The sequence below is a fragment of the Culex pipiens genome, chromosome 2, assembly GCF_016801865.2.
Source record: "Culex pipiens pallens isolate TS chromosome 2, TS_CPP_V2, whole genome shotgun sequence".
NCBI lineage: Eukaryota > Metazoa > Arthropoda > Insecta > Diptera > Culicidae > Culex > Culex pipiens.
Window position 1 is genome coordinate 64313321 of NC_068938.1, and position 24378 is coordinate 64337698.

General features: G+C 34.2%; 1 protein-coding gene across 4 annotated transcripts in view; it reads left to right on the forward strand.

Annotated features, from left to right (window-relative positions):
- Nucleotides 1-24378, forward strand: part of LOC120421711 (zinc finger protein chinmo) — a 152326-nt gene that overhangs the window by 37840 nt on the left and 90108 nt on the right. For all 4 annotated transcript variants that reach the window (XR_005606010.2, XM_039584958.2, XM_039584957.2 and 1 more), the window contains exon 2: nucleotides 18689-18711. The gene's annotated coding sequence lies outside the window, so the exon portion shown is untranslated. The remainder of the gene's footprint in view (nucleotides 1-18688; nucleotides 18712-24378) is intronic.

Here is a 24378-nt window from a genome sequence, read left to right on the forward strand (position 1 = left end):
CTAGGAGCTTTGAATGCAAATATTTTCTTCAACCCACCACAGCCAGTTATGCACATTTGCCGGGTTGATAAATCGCGTCTTTGAGCCGGGTGTAGCTGTTTTGCTGACAGATATCGCGTCATTTCTTCCCCGCTTTTTGCTGCGGGCTGGGTGGTGCAAGGTGCAAGGAATTCGCGAATTTCATGGTCAAGTTTAATGTGTTTTGCAGCAGCTTGATGAATAACAGGAAAAAATATGGATGCATTTCGGCTTACGTAAATGCGCTGGTAGATTCTGGGGGAACTTCGGCCGGATGCTTCTCGGATGGTTTTCGCGATTATATTTATAAATTTCACCTAGATTTGAACTTCAGACGACTTGGTTGGGAGCCACTTTCACTTTCGATTTGCGGTGTGGGGGTATTTTTGAAACCGTCTGCGCGACAAAGTTGCATTTCATGGTGTCCTAAATAAATAATGGCGCTCGTTTGTGGGGCAAATAATTACTGCTGGTTGTGAAATGGGACCATTCTAAAATCGTGAAGATAGCGGAAGCGTTGGTCATTGAATTTTTGAAACTTTGAATATTTTTTAATCTATTTATCTCTTTTCATTTGCAGGTACGAAACTGGATCCAACTCGTCATCAAGCGATAACTTTTCAAATTTGGTAATTGATTTCTCTGGTTTCGCCCGACGAAACACCGCTTTAAACTTGTCTAATTTTATAAATTATTTCACGACACTCCATGTGCCGCTTCAAACATAATTCCATCCTGCAAAATGTCACCCGCGATGACATCCTAATTGTCCCAAGTACATAGTACAAAACACTGCCATGTACACAAGCAGCACCACCACCACCACTGGCCGGGGTTGTGTACACATTCCGACATGCACTCTTTCTGTTCTAGGGCATCGCCGTTGCCAGCCCTGGAGGCCACACACACACACACTCACACTCGAGAATTACATCAAAGTTGAAAGTGAAAGTAAATAAAGTATCCCCCCTCCCCGCCACACACTTTCGCTTTCACTGACGTAACTGCACCGGGAGAACGACCCAATGCCCTACCCCGCAGCAATCCGTCTCTTTCCCTCCCACCCGGGCTTTTCCACCCCTCCTCCCAGGGAAAACCACTCGCACTTTCTCCGCGCGAGCTGGATTTTCCTCGCACATTTCCGCAACCACCACCAGCAGCTCTATTTATCATGCCGTCCTTGTTGCGCGAGTTGGTGTCACATTGCTCTGTGTGTTACATAAAGCAGCAGCAGCAGTGCCAAGGGAAAATCGATCGGAAAACTCGAACTGCGTTGCACATAATCGTGTCGAGCAGCAGCTTCAGCTTGGGAGCATTTTTCACTTTTTATTTAGGGAAAATTTGCTGCTTGAAAAGTCGTTAAAACTCAATTTTGAAGTTTGAAAAGATGTTGCATAAAGGTTGCAAACAAGTTGCACAGAAGTTACGCTTGTTGAACTTGTTTAACTTGTTGCAAAAATGTTTCATTTCTTTAACAATTAATAAATTTTCTAAAAAGTTATGATAATACCCTCAAATAACTTATGTGCAACTAATGCTACTTATTTGCAACATAATTGCAACATCTGAAATCAAGTAGTTTCACATTTTTTAAACAATTTTACAAATTTTTACCAAAAGCGAACTCAACCGGGCAGCTTGCTGCTGCAAGCCTGATCCTTGATGCTCCAGAAGTGCGAGAGGAAGCTGCTGCTGCTCGTAAAAATGAAGCAAACCGCATCGAAAGAGCATAAAATCTGAAACGATGCGACGAGAGGAGAGGAAATAAGAGAGTGAAACCCGGCATGGTTTTTCCTTGCAGCAGCAGCCGCAGGAAAATCGATTTTATGTAAATGCGCTTTTATGTTCCCCAGTTTTTTTTTGCTTGGAGGGCTTTGCTGCCGGTGTTGCTCGGTACTTGTTGGAAAGGGATGTTTGAAAGTGCAGAGGATTTATGCTTGTTTGCGGAAAGATAAACGAGTGAAATTATCTGCAGTGGGGTGATGGGATAGGGTGAAAGTTGTTTAAAATGTAATTTTATTAAGGATTTTTTAACATCATTCGAAATTTTTATTCCATTGTAATTAATTTACTAAAAGTTTATTCAACCTTCTGTGATCAAAATTTGATTTTACCTGACTTTTCCCATACAATCTGCATATTTTCAGGAATTGGTTCCAGAGTGGCCAAAGTTGTCACTTTTTGGCGTAAGAACCTTCTTTGATCTTCTACGAACTCAACGCAACAAAGAGCACCTCGATCCGACGCTGCGTGTTGAACTGATTCGCGTTCGAACAAAACCGTCGATTAGTTTATATAGACAGAAAGAAGAAGAAGAAGAAGACATTTTCCATCTTCAGTTCTTCCATACAAGTCTCCGTGCAATGTTGGCATTTGTCCATACAAAAAGGCTATTTAAATATTTATAAAGCTGCGTCTTAAAAAATGATTTCCTGATCACTTTGGTGTCATCGGCAATATTTTAGATATTGCTTAGAACTTTTCACAAAAAGTACACACAAAAAAATGGTCAAAAATCAGTGTTTTGGCCTTTTCAAATGTTAGGGCTGATTTGAATTTTTTTAAATGTTTTTTAAAGAACGACAAATTTTATGATAATTGCATTTTTTGTCTAAAAAATTGGACGCAAATTTGGTGAGGTCATTTTTCCTGTTTGCCTCTCTTTCACGTTAAACATTGGTTCAATATTCAATCTCTTTTAAGCAAATTTGTGGGAAATTTTGTGATCTTTTTAAAAATACAATATTTTCAGAAATTTTCAAGCTTTGTCACGACAATTAGAAAATGTGTCTACAACTTGAAAACGGTGCACGATATGAAATTTAATGAGAATTACTTTTTGATTGCAAATTTGATTTTAAGTCAAAAAATTTAGTCAAAAGGGTTGTTTTTACTTTTTCCCTCTTTTCGAAAAACTATGATTTTTTATTGAAAAATTGGCAGCATTGCCAAATGAATTTCGAAAAGCGAAAAGACTTATGTTGAAATAGGTAAAACAATCTACTTTGATTTCATTTTGATGCAAGTTTAAATTTTTATCTCCTCAAAATACATTTTTAGAAAAGATTTTTTTTACAAATGTAAAATTTAATTCTATTATTTTCTGAATATTTAAAAAATAAAAGAAAGCATAAAAAATTTGGCTTATTTTTGAAGAAAACTAATCTCAATGGTTATTAACAAAACCAAAAAAACTTTTTAAAACTGTTTCTGACTTAAGTATAAAAAAACTAATAAAACTCAACTTTTATCAAGGAACAGATTTTTTTAATTTCTGCAAATTATGTTTTTATGAGTAGGTTCCAAAAAAGTATGAAATTCCCACAAAATTTAGGCCAAATAAAAATGAATAAATTTCATAAAATCGGCCATTTTTTTTTGCGATTTGCTTACGAGGCAAGAAAAAAACATTAAATAAACTGTAGAGCACCAAAGCATGGTGATCTTTCGTGGGCCCGCGGGCTCCTTTGATATGATCATGTAAAATGGCCTTTTGACTATTTTGTTAAATGATTTAATAATTCTTAAAAATGTAAGTTGGATTGTAGCTTTATCATCAAACATTTTTGGAAATGAGTTATAAAATGGTCAAATATGAGTTAAGTTGAAAACTGTAAAAATATCCAAAAATAAGGCATTTCATTTTTATTCCCCTCGAGATTCGAAATCTTGATATTTGGATTACGAATCTGCGAACCTAACATCTGATTCAGGCATACTAAAATTAATTAAAACTAGAGAAATAATTGTGGAAAAATCTTTTTGCAGCGATCTATCATATTAGCTGCGAGATAAAAATAAAATTTCATTATTTTTCAAAGTTTGTCTCACCCCTTTTAAAACTCATTTCAGACAAAAAAAGAGCTGATGGAAGCATTTGTGAAAAAAAAAACTGCTTGAAAATATAATTTGTTGTTCTCTTATATGACAAAATTGTCAAAAAATACTGAAATAAAAATAACTTCAGGAGAAAAATGAAGCTCACGAGCTTACACAGTAAAAAATTGTGTTAATTTTTGTTGGTTCAATATAACTCTCTTTACAATTAAATTAAGACTAAAAAAGTGGTATTACAACGAAAAAGTGATAAATTTACTCAGTTTTAGATGGAAAGTTACACACACTTTTTCTGTTATTAATGACTCATTTCCAGATGTGCACAATAAAAAATATGTAAATTTGGAAAGTATAATTTTGGAAGGTTGAATGTTACCTCTTTTATGATTTAATTTTACCTCAATTAAGACTGAAAAAGTGTCATTGCACCATAAAAGTGGTAAAATTATACATTTTCAGAGGTTAAATTACACATCTTTTCTGACATGAAAGATGCACCGTACACAGCAAAAAATCCGATGGTAAAATCGCATGCAAAAGCATGCACATCACCTTCGTCAAAATAAACACTTAATATTACACACTGCATGTACAATTTTTGCAAACACAAAAAAAAGTTGCAACCGACGGGATTCAAACCCAGCACCAACAGTAAGGACTGCCGCCTTAGCCCACTCGGCCATCAGACCGATGAAAAGTTGTAAGGATAAACGCATATGTGAGCTTGACATTTCGGTTAAGTACGTTTCCCATACAGATGGGCTACATATTTCAGGGTGTAATATTACACAGAATTTCATAAAATAATGCAAAGTTTATTTTACACCCAGGCCTTTTACACGCAGCTGGATTACTACTTTTTTAGCTGTGTAGGGTGGTCCAAATCCGGGCTTTCTCGGGGCTATCCCCTGAAATCAAAGATTGACCCATCACTACCCATTCCAAATTGGAGCTCATTCTGACCACGGAACCCCTCCCTCTAATCACTTGAAGTTTGTATGGGAAAAATCGTCAAAGGCATGGAGAAAAGCAACTGTTTCAGTTTTTTAACCATCAATTCTGCAGAACCATCATTAAATTTTGAACAACTTTACCAAAGACACCATATTTTTAAGTTTTTTGCTGCAAAGTTATTAGCTTCCGAAATGGACCATTTTTGCGCAAATGACTCTAAGGGACTACACAGAAAAAAATAATGTAAATTTGGAAGCTGTAATTTTTGAAGGTTGAATATTATCTCTTTTATGATGTAATTTTACTTCAATTTAGACTGAAAAATTGACATTACACCAGAAAAGTGGTAAAATTACAAATTTCCAGAGTTAAAATTACACCTTTTTTCTGACATAAAAGATGTACCCCTTCCCAGATGTAATATTACCATGATTTTTTTCTGTGTACCTATTAGAGGGAGGGGTTCCCGTGGTCAGAATGAGCTCAAATTTGGAATTTAGCCTAGTGATGGGTCAATCTTTGGTTCCACCGTAATGTACCCCTACTCTTTGATATTACCTTGTTTAACCCTCTACAACTCAACCCCGCCGGGCTTCGATCTAAAAACTCGCCAAAAATCCATTTTTCAATTAATTTTTGATCTACAAAGCAGTTGGAAAGAAGAATTCTTGAAAAAAAAGCATTGGAAAGAAGAATTCTTGATATTATAGAAAGTTTTAGAGTTGAAAGTTTGACTTGTTTTATGTGACTTTGCCAATGTTTAAAAAAATGTATTTTTTCTGGGGTCAACTTTGGTTGTGTTTTTTTAACATTTCCAATATTTTTAAGTAAAAAGGAGTATGCAGTAATTTTTGTAGTGTCCCAGATTATGCCTCAACAAATTTATTTTCAATTTAAATGATGATGGTGCCATTCTTTAGCAGAAAATGTGAAAAACATGAAAAAATTAGATAGGCAAAATGTAATGATAGGAGGTTGTCGAGTAGGCCAAATACTACCAAAAACAAACACAAACTAAACAAGATAAATGCAAATTAAAATATCAAAAATAGTAGAACAAAAGTTGCTCAAAATGACTTCTGAACAAGGGGGGGGGAAAAAAAACTCGAAAAAAATTGGACAGTAGAGGGTTAAAAAATACTGTTTAATTCAATAGAGTTAACTACAGAATCTAAGATAAAGCACCATTCAAAATGACAACATTTATCAAGCAATTTCTTATAACAAAAATTTATACAATTTCGAAGGAACAAGTTTTCTCATACCTTCTCGATGAAAACAAGCATCCCGAAATTCATGCATTCACACACACGTCTTGAATCCCAGTTTCCCTCAAAATTCATTTCAGGAGCGCATTCCCTGCAACTGAACCGCTCAAAATGTTGGCTGCCGTGTTCCCTACACCAAGAATCCCTGCCATTTGGGGGATGCGCGCAGAAGCAGAAACTGCATCGAACGTCATAACCCCTGCGTAGATCCAGCGAAACTCACACACAGTCGGCTTTTCCGGCTTTCCACGGGAGCGGGATAGAGCATACGATTTTCCGTCCCTTTTCTCGGTATTGGTGTGGCTCGGCATGCACGACCATTGCTGTGTTTGGCGTAGTGCAAACGAGAACGAGTCCCTTAAGCAGTGGTGGGGGGTTTCTATGCGTGCCATCGTGCTGCACGGAAAATAGGGAAAAACTGCCTTTCCGCAGAGCACGTGGAAGCAGAGCTCCGCTGCGAAGGAAAACGAATTTTGAAAGTGAAAGTGAATTTTCCGACTGAAGAGGGAAAGGGGGGGGGGGGCTATATGCAGCCTGAAATGTGGCTCCGTATATGCTGCTGCTGGGCATTGAGACTTGGGTAGAACAGAAAGAGAGAAATCGACTTTTGGGTACAGCACAGCCAAGCTGAAGTGGTGTCCCAGTGGGAAAATACAGCCGATATAATGGTTTGTGACCAGTCGGGTAGGCTGCGGGACCAGCTGAAGTTCGGTGGGGCGGGAAAATGCTCCGTGGTGAGTGTGGAGGGGTTCCAGAAGAGGTAGGTGCAGCTCGCAGCTCAAGCTGAAAATGCGAAAAATCGATTCTGTCGATGCTGTTGGTTTTTGGAGTTTTATCGGGGGTTTCGACTGTTTCGACTGTACAGTTTGAAAGACTTCTTGTGACTCCAAACAAACTTTTGAGTAAATTGTACCAACGAACAACTCTTCAGCTGGAGCATCCCACCAAAATTACACCACATTAAACCCGCTTACTAATGCATGAAACCTCCAAAAATCCCAAAGCCCAACTTCGAGCCCGAAACCAATCGATGACCTTCCACAAACGTTGACACGGGGTTTCCAGGGGACCGCACGCCGAGCTAGAGTGCTTCCGAAACCTCCCCCCCATTCCCAAACTTTAAGCTTTGAAAAATTCAAAACCCAACTCACACAGCTGTGACAGTTTTCAACCGTGTTCCAAAAGTTGCGTGGGAGGACTCCGCCACTCTCAAGGAGGCCGTCTAAATAATGGATGAAGCTTCCGCTTTCGATGCTGGAAAGCTTTCTCGTTGTTTCAAAAAGTCAAATTGTTCGATTTTCTCGTGCGGGCTCGTAAATCACCTGGTTCAACGTGGAAGTTACGCAGTTGGACGCCGGACTTTGCCGGTTCAAGGTGGACTAATTTGAATAAATTAGTTTGTCGAGGAAAATCGATACCCGGGTCGGACGCAACAGAGCCGTTTTTTGGGAGGGTCAGGGGGTGGTGCATTTGCTCCGTTCTTTGTTCTGGAGGGTTTTCGCTTTCTTGTTGAGTTGCGTTTGGGAAATTACCTGTACGTGTCTATTTTGACCTTGTGGGGGAGGACTGGTTTTGTGGTTTTTGGATAATGAATGGGCAGTCGTTTGTTCTGTGTGCAGCTATTTTCGGTCCAAGTGTCCTCAAGGTGAACCGACTTCGGTTGAATTTGAGTTGAGTAATATGGTTGGGAGTTCCGGACGGTACAATTAATGGTCAGTAAGATACTGTGGTGAAGAGCTTGCTTGTTATATCAAAGTAAGATTGGTAGACTGTAAAATAGTCAGAATGTAATATTAAGTGATTGCAAGATTGTCAGAATTAAAAATGTCAGACTTGAACTATTAAGTACTGTAAAATTATCAGAGTATAATATTGTAGGACTGTAAAATTGTCAGATTTTTAACAGTCTCTGTGACTGTTGTCATACTTTTACAGTATGTGTTTTAAAATTGTCAGACTGTAAAATCGACAGACTATAAAATTGTTAATCAATGTAAAATTAACAGACCTTAAAATTGATAGATTGTAGAATTGACAGACTGTAAAACTGAAAGACTGTAGAATTGACACACTGTAAAATTGACAGATTGTAAAATTCACAGACTGTAAAATTGACAGGCTATAAAAATTGTCAGAATGTAAAATATACAGACTGTAAAATTGACAAACTTTAAAGTTGTCAGATTGTAAAATTGACGGACTGTAAAATTTACAAACTATACGATTGACAGACTGTAAAATAGGCAGAATGTAAAATCGAAAGAAAGTAAAATTGACAGACTGCAAAATCGAAAGACTCTAATAATGACAGACTGTAAAATTGACAGACTGTAAAAATTACGGACTGCAAAATTGACAGACTGTAAAATTTTCAGACTGTAAAATTGCCAGACTGAAAAAGTGACAGACTGAAAAAATGACAGCCTGTAAAGTTTACAGACTGTAATATTGCAGGACTGTAAGATGCTGAGAGTGTAAAATTATCAAAATTTTATATTGGAGCAATTCCATGTCAAATAGGGAATCGGTTGTACCCGACCCTCTCCGATTTCAATAAAACAATGTAGACATGTTATCCTAGGCATATATAAGCCATTTTTGTGTATATTGAGCCAGTAACACTCGATAATGACATTTGAGAAGGGCGTGCGTGTTTTCAATATTTTTGTATTTCGTAATTTAAAAATTACTGTATCTCGAAGTTGCATCGTATCAAAAAGTGGTCAAAGACATACTTGTAGGAAATTTGACGGGCTTTCCGAAAAAAATACACTGAAAGAAAAAAACATTCCACTTTATAAGATTTTTTGATTTTTAAGTTTTAAAAATAAAAATGTAAAAAAAATGGATTTTTGATGGTTTTTGGCAATTTCTATATGACGGACTTGATTTTTCAGTTTCGAAAATATTTTTACCAAAAAGCTCGTCCAATTTCCCATAAGTTTGTCTTTGACCACATTTCAATTGGATGTATTTGCTTACAGATATAAACTAATTTATTATCCAGGTTACTTTACTACACTGAAAAAATGTTATGTTTGAATTATGAGCAATGTAATTAGCTTATATCCAATTGAAATGTGGTCAAAGACAAACTTATGGGAAATTGGACGAGCTTTTCGGTAAAAATATTTTCGAAACTGAAAAATCAAGTCCGTCATATAGAAATTGCCAAAAACCATCAAAATACCTATTTTTTCAACATTTTTATTTCAAAAACCGCTGTAACTTCACAAGGATTGGACTTAGGACAAAGGTCAATATGGATACTTTTATGTAAAATTGTCTGGAGAATCGATTCCCGTATTCGGCTTCTGAAAATTTTGACGTTTAGAGAACTTTTCAAAAAAAAACAGTTTCAGTAAATGATTTTTGTATTTTTTTAGGTGAGTTGCTCCATCCTGTATTTTCGTGAGTCTTTTTGTAACATCTTAGGCTATTTTCATAAAAATTTTGAACGAAAAAAAATCGTGGGCTCACCTTCAAATTTGACTTTTAAACCTCAAAATCAAAAAATCTCGTAAAAGTGGCGTGCTTTTTTCTTTCAGTGTATTTTTTTCGGAAAGCCCGTCAAATTTCTTACAAGTTTGTCTTTGACCACTTTTTGATACAATGCAATGGCTTCGAGATACAGCAATATTTAAATTACAAAATACAAAAATATTTAAAACACTTACGCCCTTCTCAAATGTCATTATCGAGTGTAACGGGCTCCATATACACAAAAATGGCTTATATATGCTTAGGATAACATGTCTACAAAGTTTCATTGAAATCGGAGAGGGTCGAGAAAAAAGTACCTAAAAAATTTCTGTTTTGGGCTGGAATTGCTCATTGAATAACTGTAAGACTGACTGACTGTAAAATTGTTAGACTGTAAATCTCAAATCTTGGTAAGATTTACAATATTGACTGTCTATGAAGCTTGATCAAAATGTGAAATTTCAAGACTGTACGATTTTTGGGTTTTAGATTATGATATTCTAAATAATTATCAGATTGAAGATTGGTGAACTCCAAGATTGTCAAACAGGTTTTGAAGAGATCTGATTGATTTGATATAAGCATAGTTTGAAATTTTCCCAAATTAATAAAATTCTTCAGAAATTCAAGATTTCAAAAAGGAGAAACATTCCTCGAAAATTCAGAGCCTTCAATTCAAGCTAATTCGTTCAAATTGTCTCTTCATTCATGCGTTGCGCCGGGAAAACTCCCCAGCACAGCTGGGAAAGTCTTGACAAAAATACGAACCAAAAAAAAAGAAAACAACCCTCATGACAGATCCTCATCGTCGACCGTGGCTCGTAAATCAGAGTTCCACGAAGGCTGCCACTGTCTGGTGGGGCCTTTATTTACGCATTTTTCGCGGAACCTAATCGCAAAACTTTTTCCCAGTCTGAGAAGAAGGCGGCAAGAAAAAAAAACCTTGGAAGCAAAACAAGCTCGCGTTCACAACAAACCTCGTCTCCCACCATCCCACACATACACATACGAAGATGCTCTGACTTTCATGGGAAAAGCGAGCTTTTCCTTACGGATCTGTTTATTTTGCTTGCGTCTCAAGGAAAAAGGCGGCATCATTAGCCTTTTTTTTGCACTCCTGGTAATGGGAAACGCATATTTTGCTCGCGATATGGGAAAACAACATCAACTTTGGGGGATTAGGATTAGGTTGAAGAAGAGGATTCTAGAGAGTTTGAAATATTTAATATTTGATTACTGTGATTCTTTTTGCTACATTTTGTTTTGAAATTGATCTTCGACTCATTTTTTTAAGTTCTAACGAAAGTTTTGTAATTTTATATAAAATTGCAAGTTTTTCTCAAAAATTGTGTACATTTCTTATAACTAACTCTCAAACAAAGCAAAACCACCCTTTTTCCACCCAGGAAAATGTCAGATTTTGAGCACAAGGACAACGGATTTTATTTTCTTCTTCCGAGTTCACTTTTTTGTGCTGCATCACTTTCACTTTTCACATTTTCCCTGCGCTTTCCCACAGTCGTTACCTCTCTCTATCTCGTCTCTCTGCACCCAGTTTCCCAGTTTTCCAAAAGCATCCTGTATACAATACCCACACACACAGTCTCTCACACCCAGAAAAGAGCTGAACATGATGGCAGTTCCGCATTCTCCCTCTGTATTGGTGCCATATCTGATTTCAACACTTTGAATCTGTGTGAGTGCAGCAGAGTCTCCACCACCCATACACACGCACGACGGTGAGGCCAGCTGCTGGAGGAAAACAAACTTCCTGCGAGAGAACCGGTTGCGGTGTGTGCGCGAGAAGTCCTCCCCTTCCCCCCACTTGTGTAGAGTACATAAGCCAATGAATGAAAAACAAAATCGACCCCCCCAACCAAACCACCCACTTTTCTCAGCACATCTGTGTGTGCGTTGTGTTGCTCTTGAACTAAATCGGCGCGCACGTTTTTCCGACCCATCCCCCCTTTAGGATGGTCGTATCCTTGGACGCGACCACTGCTGCTATCTCTTGGTCCAATCTGGGTATGTGCGCTAGGGGAAAAGGACTAGCGGGTTTACATAAGTCAGCCGCAGTTTCCCCCCACTTTCCCACCCAAAATTTGCTCCAAACGAGCTGTAGGGTTGGCTCCAGTGTGCAGTGCAGTTCGTTCTCTCCGTTAACGAGCAACTGTTCCTGGTGCACAGTGGGATCAGATTTTTTTTTTTTTTGCGAAAGAACAAATTTATTACATTTGATGAAATTTTAAATCAATAATCCTTATTTTATTATCACTAAAATTAAACTTAAATTTCGAAATAATATCCATACACCCTTTAATCATAAATGAAGGCAATTTGAATTCCGTTGAATGATTTTCAATTTAGGACGTTGCAAATATTTTTTTAAAGTTTAGGCTGGTACAAATATTTTTAAAAGTTTTTGTCACCCCCCCCCCTCCCCCCCTTCAAAATTGGCCCGAAAAATCAGGGGGCAAAAAAAATATTTTTACAATAAACTTCAAAATTTCAATGAAAATTCAAATGCAACCAGCTGAAATCAAATTAAAATACATTCTTCTGCGTTTAAAATCATTTTTAGCATGTTTGGGTTTATTAAAAAATCTTAAGATTTTTTGAAAATTTTCGATGCAAAATCTTTTTTTTCGATACAATCGATATTGTCAGATCTTAGATTTTTTGAAAACTAATGATTGCAAAACAACTGAACTAGTGTAAAATGCATTTTAAAACACTTTTTTCATTTAAATGTAAAGACTATGGCTTGTTATTTAAATTTTGATATTTTTTTATTTTTTTGCTCCCCCCTTGACCTTGGCCAGGGCCGAGGGACAAAAACTTTTTTAAGTATTTGCATCGGCCTTATGTCCCTCGACTCTGATCAAAGTCGTCAAAAAATTAAAAAAAAGGATAAAAATTTAAATTATGAGACATGCTTTCAACATTTTAATGAAAAAAGAGTTTTAAAATGCATTATACACCTGTCCAGTGGTTTTTCCATCATTAGTTTTCCAAAATATCTAATTATTGCCGTAATTTTTATTTCAACGAAAAATAATTTTTTTGAGGTGCTGTACATTGAAATTCCATAAAAATTCTAAACATTTTTTAACAAGACCAAACATTCTAAATATGATTATCAATGCAGACAAATGCATTTTAGATTGTTTTCAGTTCTTTAGAATTTTATTTTCATGGAAATTTTGAAGTTTTTAGATTTTTTTTTTACCCCAGGGAAGGGGGTGACATAAACATTGAAAAATATTTGTAACGGCCTTATTACAAGCAAATAATCAACATCTTGCTTTTGAATGTATGAATTCAAATGAGAATTGAGTTCCAAAATATGTTTTTGAAGTTGTGATGAAATATTATAGAAATAAATAATAATATTTGGCTGTATTTTATCTTATTTATCTACCCATTTGTATTTCAATTGAAAAATATTAAAAAAGGGTTGTTCTTGATATTTTTTCTTGTTTTTTTAATGTTCTGAAACATATGTATTCCAAACATTTTTTTGTTTGACAAGCAACCAAAATCTTTTTTGTGGTTTAATCACACTTATACTGTACTCGACTGACTTTGATTAAAATTTTAAACCGAAACATTTTCATATTCTACAAAAGAAATAAAAAACCACGGTGATCTTTCATGGGGTAACGCTGACAGATTTTTTGTCATTAAAAATAACGTAAACTCATTCTTAAAATCTTTGTAAAATGGACTTAATCCAACCACATCTTGTTAAATTTCCACTTCATTCACAAAGAATATAAAGTTTGATAATGTAGTATGTTTCAAAGTATAAATACTCACAAAATTTCACAAAATACAGTATATTTTGAAAACATTCAAATTTTCTTTATTTGCAATAAGGGCGAACGAAGCAAAATTGTGTGTGCATTTTCACTTCAAAAAAAACTTTTTTTTTGTAAAATACTCAAATTTTCAAAAAAATTTACGAAACTACAAAAATTTTATAATTTGCAATTTGAGTATTAAACGGTGCGATATTTTTTAAGCATTTTAACATTATCAAATATTTAAAAAACCAGTTAAATTTTGACAGAATATCGATTTTTTTTACAAAATATGGTAATTTTGAAATTACTCAAATTTTATAATTTGCAATATGGGTATCAAACATAGCGAATATTTTTGCTTGTATTTTCACTTAATTAAAATTTCTCAAAATACTTTATTAGCAGAATACTGAATTTTTCATTAAAATTTTAGTATATTCGATATTCGATTTTAAATCTCAATCCATTTTGGAACAATTATTGCTTATGACTAAGAGATTACCAAGAGTAAGAAAAATTAGAAAAAAAAACTTACTGAAATTGCAAAGGAAAGGGGATAGAAATAGAAAAAGCTGAAACTAGATCACAGTTTAAAAAAATGAACATACTATTTCGCTCCAAACCCATATTGCAAAAAAATAAAATTTGAGTATTTTCAAAAAATACTGTATTTTGCTACCTACGATACTATATATTCAGCAATTCCCTACGAAAACAGCTTGATTCAAAAGAAAAGTTTTCCGATCGGGCTCAAATTTTTTCTGGGGGATCCTTGGCCGAAATAATTAGACCCGTATTTTTTTGTTTGGCCATTAGGGTGACCTACGCCGTGTTAGGGTGTTTCGAAAAATGGCATTTTCGTCGGTTTTCGCAAAAACCACTTTTTTCAAAAAATCATATCTCCGCGATATTTCATCCGATTTTAGCTGTCCTAGACGCAAAAGAAAGGTGATTAGTTTGGCTATTTGGGTAAAATAGTAAGAAGTTTCAACAATCTAGCTTAATATTTGAAAAGGTTGAATGAAAACATAAAATGCTGTTTTGAAGGTCTCGGGACGAAACAGCCTATGTCTGAAAATATTTTTATCGGATTTCTCGGAAAATTTCACATAACATATCAAAAAATGGTGAAGTTATATTTTCTATACTCTGAGATACGATTTTTTGAAAATAAAAACTGGATTTTTCGACGCGCCACGCGCAAGAATGGGAAAATGACGAAAACGGGGAAAAAACGACTTTTTTCACTAAAACTGCGATAACTTTAAAATGTCAGCGATGACCTATACATGTTAGGGTACCAAAATTTTTGTAATTAAAAGACGCAACTTTTGGTACCATAACATATGGAGTTTCCTTCTAATTTTAAAAATGTTTTGTGTTTCATCTTTAAAATATTATGAAAAAGGAAAATGCATTTTACATTATTATTTTTTAAGTTTTGCATTTGAGCTTTTGAAATTTACGAATATTGAGAAAACTTATATCACATGATTCATTTAAATACTGAAATTTCTTGACTATAATATAAAATTTTGAAGCAAAATTTAAAAAATCCCTGAAAATTAAAATAACTATGACCAATTTTGTATTTTTAATTTGATCAGATCAAAAGTACAAAAAAAAAATCACCGATATTCCATTTTGAAATTTGAATTCAAAAATTCATAGATTTTTTTTTATTGACAAGTGCATATTCATATTTGTTTTCTGATTCATATTTGTATGATTCTTGGTGAAATGATCAAAATTTTAATGTTTATTTTTATTTTGCATTTTTATTTTTTCAATTTTTAGATTCCTATAAATGCAGTATGAAGATTTCAAAACCAGCTGTCACTTTCGTTTGAAAAATTAGTATTTTTCAGATTAAAACTACCAAATTTTGTCTACCAAGAGAACATGTTCTAAAATAGATCCCTCAAATCACCCACCCTACTGGCATGACATAATACAGCTTCAGCCTCCACTGGGTGGCGTGGGTGGCCCGAGAAAGTGAAAGTGAAAGCGCAAACACTGTGCACACAAACACCCAGCTTCACATGCCCAATCGTATATACAAGGACATCGAATCCTGCCGGTTGCGCTTGAAAAATGTTTCTTTTTTTTTGTCTTCTCCTTCTTTTTTCTCGTGTGTTGCTTATTTTCCTTCTGCTGCTGCCGCCGCCGCACGCGGATGCCACCCACCTGGAAGCCTTCTCCCCACCCCACTTCTTGCATAATGGTGGAGCTCCTGTGCTGGGTGGGTGGTTTGTGCTGCGCTTTGTTGTTATTTAGAACAGTTTTTTTTGTTGTTGTATTGCTGTTGGTTGCGGCGTTCGCACATTTGTTCAGCTCTGTTATCATTCTTGAATTGTGTGGCTGCTCGCTGGGAATTCTGGCAGGGTGGTGGTGGGAGGAGGGTTGTTGTTTTTTTTTCGCTTCTGGTCGTTCATGTTGTTATCGGGGTGGAAATCTGCGGGAAAAGCAAAAAAAAAAGCGGAAAACTCGCAAACGCATGCAAATAATAGAGGGTGGAATTGTGTATTTGTTATGGTGCTGGATGGTTTTCGGTGGAAGTTTTTGAACAGTATACTCCTTCAATGTTTAAAGATAACTTTTGTTGGTTTTTTTCGATGAGTTAAAATATCAAATAATTAACCAACAGTCAATAATTTCAATGGAAATTGTAAATCTTGTTACTATTTAGGCTTTTCCTTTTTACTATTCCTTGAAAAATCAATGCAATTTTTTTTAAAAGGAAAATAATTTATAATTTGTAGCTTAATCAAATAAACATATTTTAACCGCATTTTGTAATTTGCGAATTTAACGTTTCTACAGGATATTTTTAATATTTTCATCTCTTATAACACTGTGTGTTGTTTTGATCATTGTTTTTTAATTCGTGTGAAACATCAAACAGTTTGTTCATTATTCTTTTTGCTGATTTGATTACAAATAGGGAGAAAATTTGATTTTATAGTTGCCATTACAGTTTTAACCTAATAATCATATTTTTTGTTATTAATTTCAACAAACCAGATTATGTCCTTTTCAATTTCAAGAAGTGTCCCCTTCTTAAACATAGTCAACCTTGTCGAATCGTTTTGTACTTAAGAAGCCCAAGTGGCAGGACCCTAAGTGGAAAGCAGCAAGATTTTCCCAAACAAAAGTCGGAGGAGCCGCGCACCAAAGTGCTTCCACTTGACATGCAAAAGGACCTTCTTTCCTTTTTCTATTGCACTTGTTACGTACATGTGTGTCATTTTCCACGTTGTGGAAATTCGTTAAGGTAAAATATGGGCATAATGCGAACTTGAACAGTTTTTCGAGCCTAACCGAAATAAGCTAAAGAAAAAACAAGAAAATTTCTTAATAACTTATTGCCGTTGCTATTTTGCGTGGAAAACAATCTGAAAGTTATTGAAATGTGCGGAAAAGAGGCACAAAAAAAGTTCTACCTCTGTTTTTCTCGTGTAAGGTTGTTTTCGCAACGAATATTTGCATTTATTTTCGACTGCGCGACCATGTCGCGGTGGGTGCGTTTAGTGAAACGTTTCCAAAAATTCGACTTAAAAAACCCTACAAAATTTGTCAACCACTGAACGCACCCCGTGCCACCATTCACAAACTGCTGAACGTGGCAAAAAAATCGGCACGAGCCGGCTTGTCTTCGCGGCCGGAAAAATATTAGCAAACTTTCAATATTTATTACACTTTGTGTGTTTCTGTGTGTGTGTGCGTGCGCACAAGAGTGTGTGTGTTTGTTGTGAACAACATGGTCTCGATGATCGAGGAAAAAAAGAACAGAAGGGAAAAACTTTTTCCCTTCCGCACTGATTTGAAAACCCTTTAAGGAAGAACGAAATTCTTCGGAAAGTAGCAACTGTTTAGGGCATCTCCAACGTAATTTGTTAAATTTATTTAAAAAGATCTAAATTTGAAATTGTCAGTGAATTTTTTAGATTTCATTTTTTTTTTATATTTGAGTTATTTTTTTTAAAATGAAATGTTTTTTTAATTAGTTTTATTATTTTTTTGTTAGGGGCGTCGCTACCGTGAAGTGATTAAAATAATATATTGCTCAATATTTTTTGTAATGATATTAAGTTTGTTGTTTCGTTTATTTTGATTTTAAAGCATTTTTATCTGAAAATTTAAAAAAAACTCTAAGGGCATCTCCATCGAAATATCAAACAACGAATAAATGGGTAATTAGAGCATCTCCAAATGAGGTGTAATTTAAAATCGCTAAACCAAAAATAGCCTCAGCACAATTCTTATCTAAGACAACTAACTGATAAGCTTATATTCCCTACCGCCAAAGAATCGGGCGTCTCCATCGCCCACAATAAAAAAAGTTCTTCAAGTCAATTTCACAACCCATTTCCCTTAAATCTCAGGTGTATTGCAGGAGCAAAACTAGCCTAAGCCTTCCTGGTCAACGCACTGTCAATAATCGTAAAGATAATGAGCAACACAGAACTGGCCCAGGAAGCCCCGGTTATGGCCGCAGGCCATGTTCCCGTTAAAAGAGCCGTTTGCTGTTGGGGAAATAAAACTTATTTTTAACTACTTTAAGAGAGTGGCTGTCTTCCGGAAAAGGATTCATCTTCAAAGTTTTTTTTTGCTTTTTGGGGAATGCACGCAGGATTTCAGGATTGCAGGAATTATTTTAATGGACTATTTTTAAACGCATTAGGCTTCGTCAGGACAATGGTTGTCGTTAAAACTGTTTTAACCACCCATTCTTTGAACACGGGAAAGCCATTGAAATTAGTTTAACGGCAGGCTCGTTTTTGGGTCTATTCTGGATCTTGGACACTGTTTCCCTCTAGTGCTGGATGATAATTAAATCTAGCTTCAGGATTAATCCTGAGGGAGGTAGTTTTGACGCTGCAGAATGGTCATTTTAAAAAAAATGGGGAAAATGTTCCCAGATTAGCTCTAAATGGAAGGGTCAATGTTTATTGAAATGATATGTTAATGATTTTTTGAGTATGTCTTAGGGGATTTATCGATGTGGTCAAGCTAGGCATCTAGTTTGAAATCTTGTTTTTATTGGTTTCACAGTTTTTAATTTTGCTTCAATTGTGTTCATAAAGCAGAATTACGGCAACATTGTCAAAACATTTGCTATTTATAAGAATGAAGATAAAAAAACAATGATATTTTTTTCTTATCACTACTTATTTCATATCCCGAAAAAATACCATAAATTTATTATTGAAAAAATTGAAAATATTTTTTTCGTCAATAATAGTGATCCCAAATTAGGGGCATGTAACCATTTATTTATTATCTAAAAAAACTAATAAGTGTATTATTTTTCTTTTACAGATCTCACTCGCTCTAATTAAGAGGTAAGCCACCAAATAATCTCTATCTGTAATGTTTATCATCATCGTTGTCGATTCCTGGTTATTTTTTCGGCGATTATCGCAGAAAATATATTACAATTAATTGATATTTTCAAACTTTTCTTTAAATCTTCAAATTTTACAAATTTTAATCTTCAAATCTTCAAATCTTCAAATCTTCAAATCTTCAAATCTTCAAATCTTCAAATCTTCAAATCTTCAAATCTTCAAATCTTCAAATCTTCAAATCTTCAAATCTTCAAATCTTCAAATCTTCAAATCTTCAAATCTTCAAATCTTCAAATCTTCAAATCTTCAAATCTTCAAATCTCTTTCAATAAACCAGCACAGTGGTCCGAAACCGAAATCTAGCGTGACAAAATTGATAGCGTCCACACTAGCGTGGCTCACGGATATATGAAAAAGACAAAAGTGTTCAATTCCAAACGCCTCGACCGGATTTTTGTAGCAATATGGCCCCAGAACATAGCCTGAAACTTTGAGCGCATTTGGCTAAGGTTTAGTACGTCCACCATTGACCTGAAGTTAGTATGGAACTTTTAAAGATTTACTATGGGAAATTTTCACTTTTAACCTCTTCTTAGATAAAGTTTCCCAAAACCCAATCAAATTTTCTTATTCTCAAGTTTCTTATAGGTTTTGATCCGGGGAACAACTTTGTAGAACATCGCAAAGCGCTAGGAATTGATCCTGAAAAGATACAGGATATTTTTTGGAGCTAGGAATTTTTTTTTAACGTGCTCTAAAAATTTGCCTGTATCTTTCCGGGATTAATTCCTAGCGCTTTGTGATGTTCTACAAAGTTGTTCCCCGGATCGAAACCTATAAGGGTGGATTTTCATGGATTTTTCGATGACCGACATCGAAAGCCGCTTTCGATGCTCGTGGTCATATTTTGCCGAAAACTCATTTTTATCAATCAGGTTAAATTGCAAAATGGTTTGGATTGATATTTTATGGTAGTATAAGCACAAACAAACACATACCCATCGCCGGAAAGTTGCGAAAATGCGATTTTTCGACTTTTCATTTTCGATGCACGAGCATCTTCAGACGACCGACATCGAAAGCATACTCACGACCATGCTTTGCTAAAATGTCCGTGCATTGAAACTCGATGCTCGTCCAGTGCCTTTTTGCTCCCTCAGCGGCACCCTAGACACAAACCTAAATAACACTTTGAAACGCTTGGTACGAGATGGAAATGAAACTTGACGAAACAAATTCTATCTGTCAAACCAGACCTTGTCAAAAATCAAAACAGCTGATTTTGCATGGTGAAATGGAGTTAATTTTCTGGCCATTGTTTTGCAGGCGGAATCCGTCCACCGGTGGACGGATTGCCAAGTTGACAAGAGGAACTTGTCCACCGGTAGATGGATTTCGGGGCATTGTTTTGCAGAAGGAATCGGTCCACCGGTGGCCGGATTTCAGGGCATTGTTTTGCAGGAGGAATCCGTTCACCGGTGGACGGATTGCCTGGTCAAGTTGACAAGAGGAACTGGTCCACCGGTGGTTGGATTTCGGGGCATTGTTTTGCAGGAGGAATCCATCCACCGGTGGACGGATTTCAGGGTTTTGTTTTGCAGGAGGACGGATTGCTGGGCATTGTTTTGCAGGAGGAATCCGTCCACCGGTGGCCGGATTTCTGGACATTGTTTTGCAGGAGGAATCCGTCCACCGGTGGCCGGATTTCTGGACATTGTTTTGCAGGAGGAATCCGTCCACCGGTGGTCGGATTTCACGGCATTGTTTTGCAGAAGGAATCCGTTCACCGGTGGACGGATTGCATTGCCTGGTCAAGTTGACAAGAGGAACTTGTCCACAGGTGGATGGATTTCGGGGCATTGTTTTGCAGGAGGATTTCGTGCACCGTTGGACGGATTGCTTGCCTAGATTTTGCTTAAATTTCTTAAATTTCAAAATTTCTAAAAATCATTAAAAAAAATTTAAAATTTTCTTAAACTTTTTTAAATTTCAAAGTTTTCTAAAATTTTAATTTTTTTTAAAATTTCAAAGTTTTCTAATTTTTTTATAATTTCTACAAAAAAAAATCTTAAATTTCTTAAATTTCTTAAATTTCCTAAATTTTTTAAATTTCTTAAATTTCTTAAATTTCTTAAATTTCTTAAATTTCTTAAATTTCTTAAATTTCTTAAATTTCTTAAATTTCTTAAATTTCTTAAATTTCTTAAATTTCTTAAATTTCTTAAATTTCTTAAATTTCTTAAATTTCTTAAATTTCTTAAATTTCTTAAATTTCTTAAATTTCTTAAATTTCTTAAATTTCTTAAATTTCTTAAATTTCTTAAATTTCTTAAATTTCTTAAATTTCTTAAATTTCTTAAATTTCTTAAATTTCTTAAATTTCTTAAATTTCTTAAATTTCTTAAATTTCTTAAATTTCTTAAATTTCTTAAATTTCTTGAATTTCTTAAATTTCTTAAATTTCTAAAATTTCTAAAATTTCTTAAATTTATAAAATTTATAAAATTTATAAAATTTATAAAATTTATAAAATTTATAAAATTTATAAAATTTATAAAATTTATAAAATTTATAAAATTTATAAAATTTATAAAATTTATAAAATTTATAAAATTTATAAAATTTATAAAATTTATAAAATTTATAAAATTTATAAAATTTATAAAATTTATAAAATTTATAAAATTTATAAAATTTATAAAATTTATAAAATTTATAAAATTTATAAAATTTATAAAATTTATAAAATTTATAAAATTTATAAAATTTATAAAATTTATAAAATTTATAAAATTTATAAAATTTATAAAATTTATAAAATTTATAAAATTTATAAAATTTATAAAATTTATAAAATTTATAAAATTTATAAAATTTATAAAATTTATAAAATTTATAAAATTTATAAAATTTATAAAATTTATAAAATTTATAAAATTTATAAAATTTATAAAATTTATCAAATTTATATAATGTATAAAATCATCAAATTTTTAAAATTTATAAAATTTAAAAAAATTATAAAATTTAAAAAAATTATAAAATTTATAAAATTCATAAAAATTCTAAAATTTCTGTAATTTCTTTAATTTATTAATTTTTTTTAAAATTTCTAAAATTTCTTTAATTTCTTTAATCCCTTAAATTTCTTATTTTTATAATTTCTTAAATTTCCTCAATTTCCTAAATTTCTAAAAATTTCTCATATTTCTTGAATTATTTATTTTTTGAAAATTTCTTCAATTTTTTAAATTACTTAATTTTTTTAAAATTCCTAAAAAGTCCACTCTATTATCTCTCAACTTTTTGCATGATTTTTCGCAACGAACATGAGGCAAAAGGTTTTATTTAATTAAATTATGCGCAAGTCTTATCATACGCCTTTTTGAAAAAGATTGATTGAACAACATCAGCTTATTTCAAAAGTTGTTCTGGAATTCCGATCGCCACGCAATGCTGCTTTGTTTACTTTGAATCTGTCATTTTCCATCCTTCGTTAACTTGCATGCAAGTGTTCCTTATTCCGGAAAGTCGATTTTAGGGTTGTGTCTAAGCTAAATGAAGTAACGCAAGCTACGAGCATCGAGTTGGTTCGATGCTCGTGCTCTCGATGTCGTTGCACAATCCATGAAAATCCAGCCTAAGAAACCACTACTTTGAGAAAAAATCATAGGGCATAGGAAAAAATACTCGAAGAAGAGTTAAAAAGTTGAAAATAAATAAATTAAATTTATTGAAATTTCTTTATAACTTCAGGTCAATGGTGGAAGTTCTAAACCTTAACCAAATGCGCTCAAAATTTCAGGCTATGTTTTGGGGCCATATTGCTACAAAATTCCGGTTGAGGCGTTCGAAATTGAACACTTTTGTCTTTTTCATATATCCGTGAGCCACGCTAGTCCACACGTTAAGGTTTAGAGCTTTGGTGTCTTGGAATCAAATGATCAGGGCCAAAAGGGGCATCTTTTGGTATGGTGGACATTAGGGTTCAGAATTTTTATTTTAGCGGGATTACGAGATAGCGCTTCGGTGTCTTCAGAAAAGTTTTAGGGGACACTATTCTGAGAAACTTTGCTCAAGATTACGAAGCCCTATCTTTAAAAGGGAAGTTTTTAGAGCCATTTTTGTGATTCAGTATAAGGTGTTAATGTAAAAATGAGTTTTTTGAATTTATCAACTCAGGCTTTTCTCGTAGCTAATTGGTATCTTCTAGACATTTGTAGAGTTTATAAAAACACAAATTTATCTTTCAAGAGAACGAAAATCGGACATTTAAAACGAAATTTATAGCCAAAATACGACGAAAAAGACGCCATTTTGAAATATGAATAACTTGAAAAGGTGGTGGAGTTTGACCTCGCTCTTAAATGCATCCGAAAGTACACATTCTAGAGTACATTTGCTGAATATATCTCGGAAACCTTGTTGATTAAACTCATTTTATCTCAATTTTAAAATGAGCATTTTTAAATCGTTTTTTGCCCATAACTTTTGATAGAATTGATCAAAAATAATTTTCCTTGAACAAAAATGTTCATTTTGACAAGCTCTACAGTTGTCTAGAAGGGCCCCAAAAGTGTTAAAAATGATCTGGTGGTTGTAAAAAAAAGAAACAAGTTTTAGCTGAAATATTTTAGGATTCCTGAAACTAACGAAGACACCAAATATCTAAATTTAACGTGTGGCCGCTATCAATTTTGTCACGCTAGATTTCGGTTTCGGACCACTGTGCAGTGATAATAAACATTGGTGGGAATATATGAATGGGTAATTCTCTACCAACTCACACGAAATCGGGAAAAGTTGCCCCGACCCCTCTTCGATTTGCGTGAAACTTTGTCCTAAGGGGTAACTTTTGTCCCTGATCACGAATCCGAGGTCCGTTTTTTGATATCTCGTGACGGAGGGGCGGTACGACCCCTTCCATTTTTGAACATGCGAAAAAAGAGGTGTTTTTCAACAATTTGCAGCCTGAAACGGTGATGAGATAGAAATTTGGTGTCAAAGGGACTTTTGTGTAAAATTAGACGCCCGATTTGATGGCGTACTCAGAATTCCGAAAAAACGTATTTTTCATCGAAAAAAACACTAAAAAAGTTTCAAAAATTCTCCCATTTTCCGTTACTCGACTGTAAAAAATTTTGGAACATGTCATTTTATGGGAAATTTAATGTACTTTTCGAATCTACATTGACCTAGAAGGGTCATTTTTTCATTTAGAACAAAATTTTTCATTTTAAAATTTCGTGTTTTTCTAACTTTGCAGGGTTATTTTTTAGAGTTAACAATGTTGTACAAAGTTGTAGAGCAGACAATTACAAAAATTTTGATATATAGACATAAGGGGTTTGCTTGTAAACATCACGAGTTATCGCGATTTTACGAAAAAAAGTTTTGAAAAAGTTACTTTTTGCGTTTCTCTTTGTTTCGTCGTCCGTGTCTGTCGCGGGTGACCATGAATGGCCATGATCGATGACGACTAACTTTTTCAAAACTTTTTTTCGTAAAATCGCGATAACTCGTGATGTTTATAAGCAAACCCCTTATGTTTATATATCAAAATTTTTGTAATTGTCTGCTCTACAACTTTGTAGAACATTGTTACACTCTAAAAAATAACCCTGCAAAGTTAGAAAAAACACGAAATTTTAAAATGAAAAA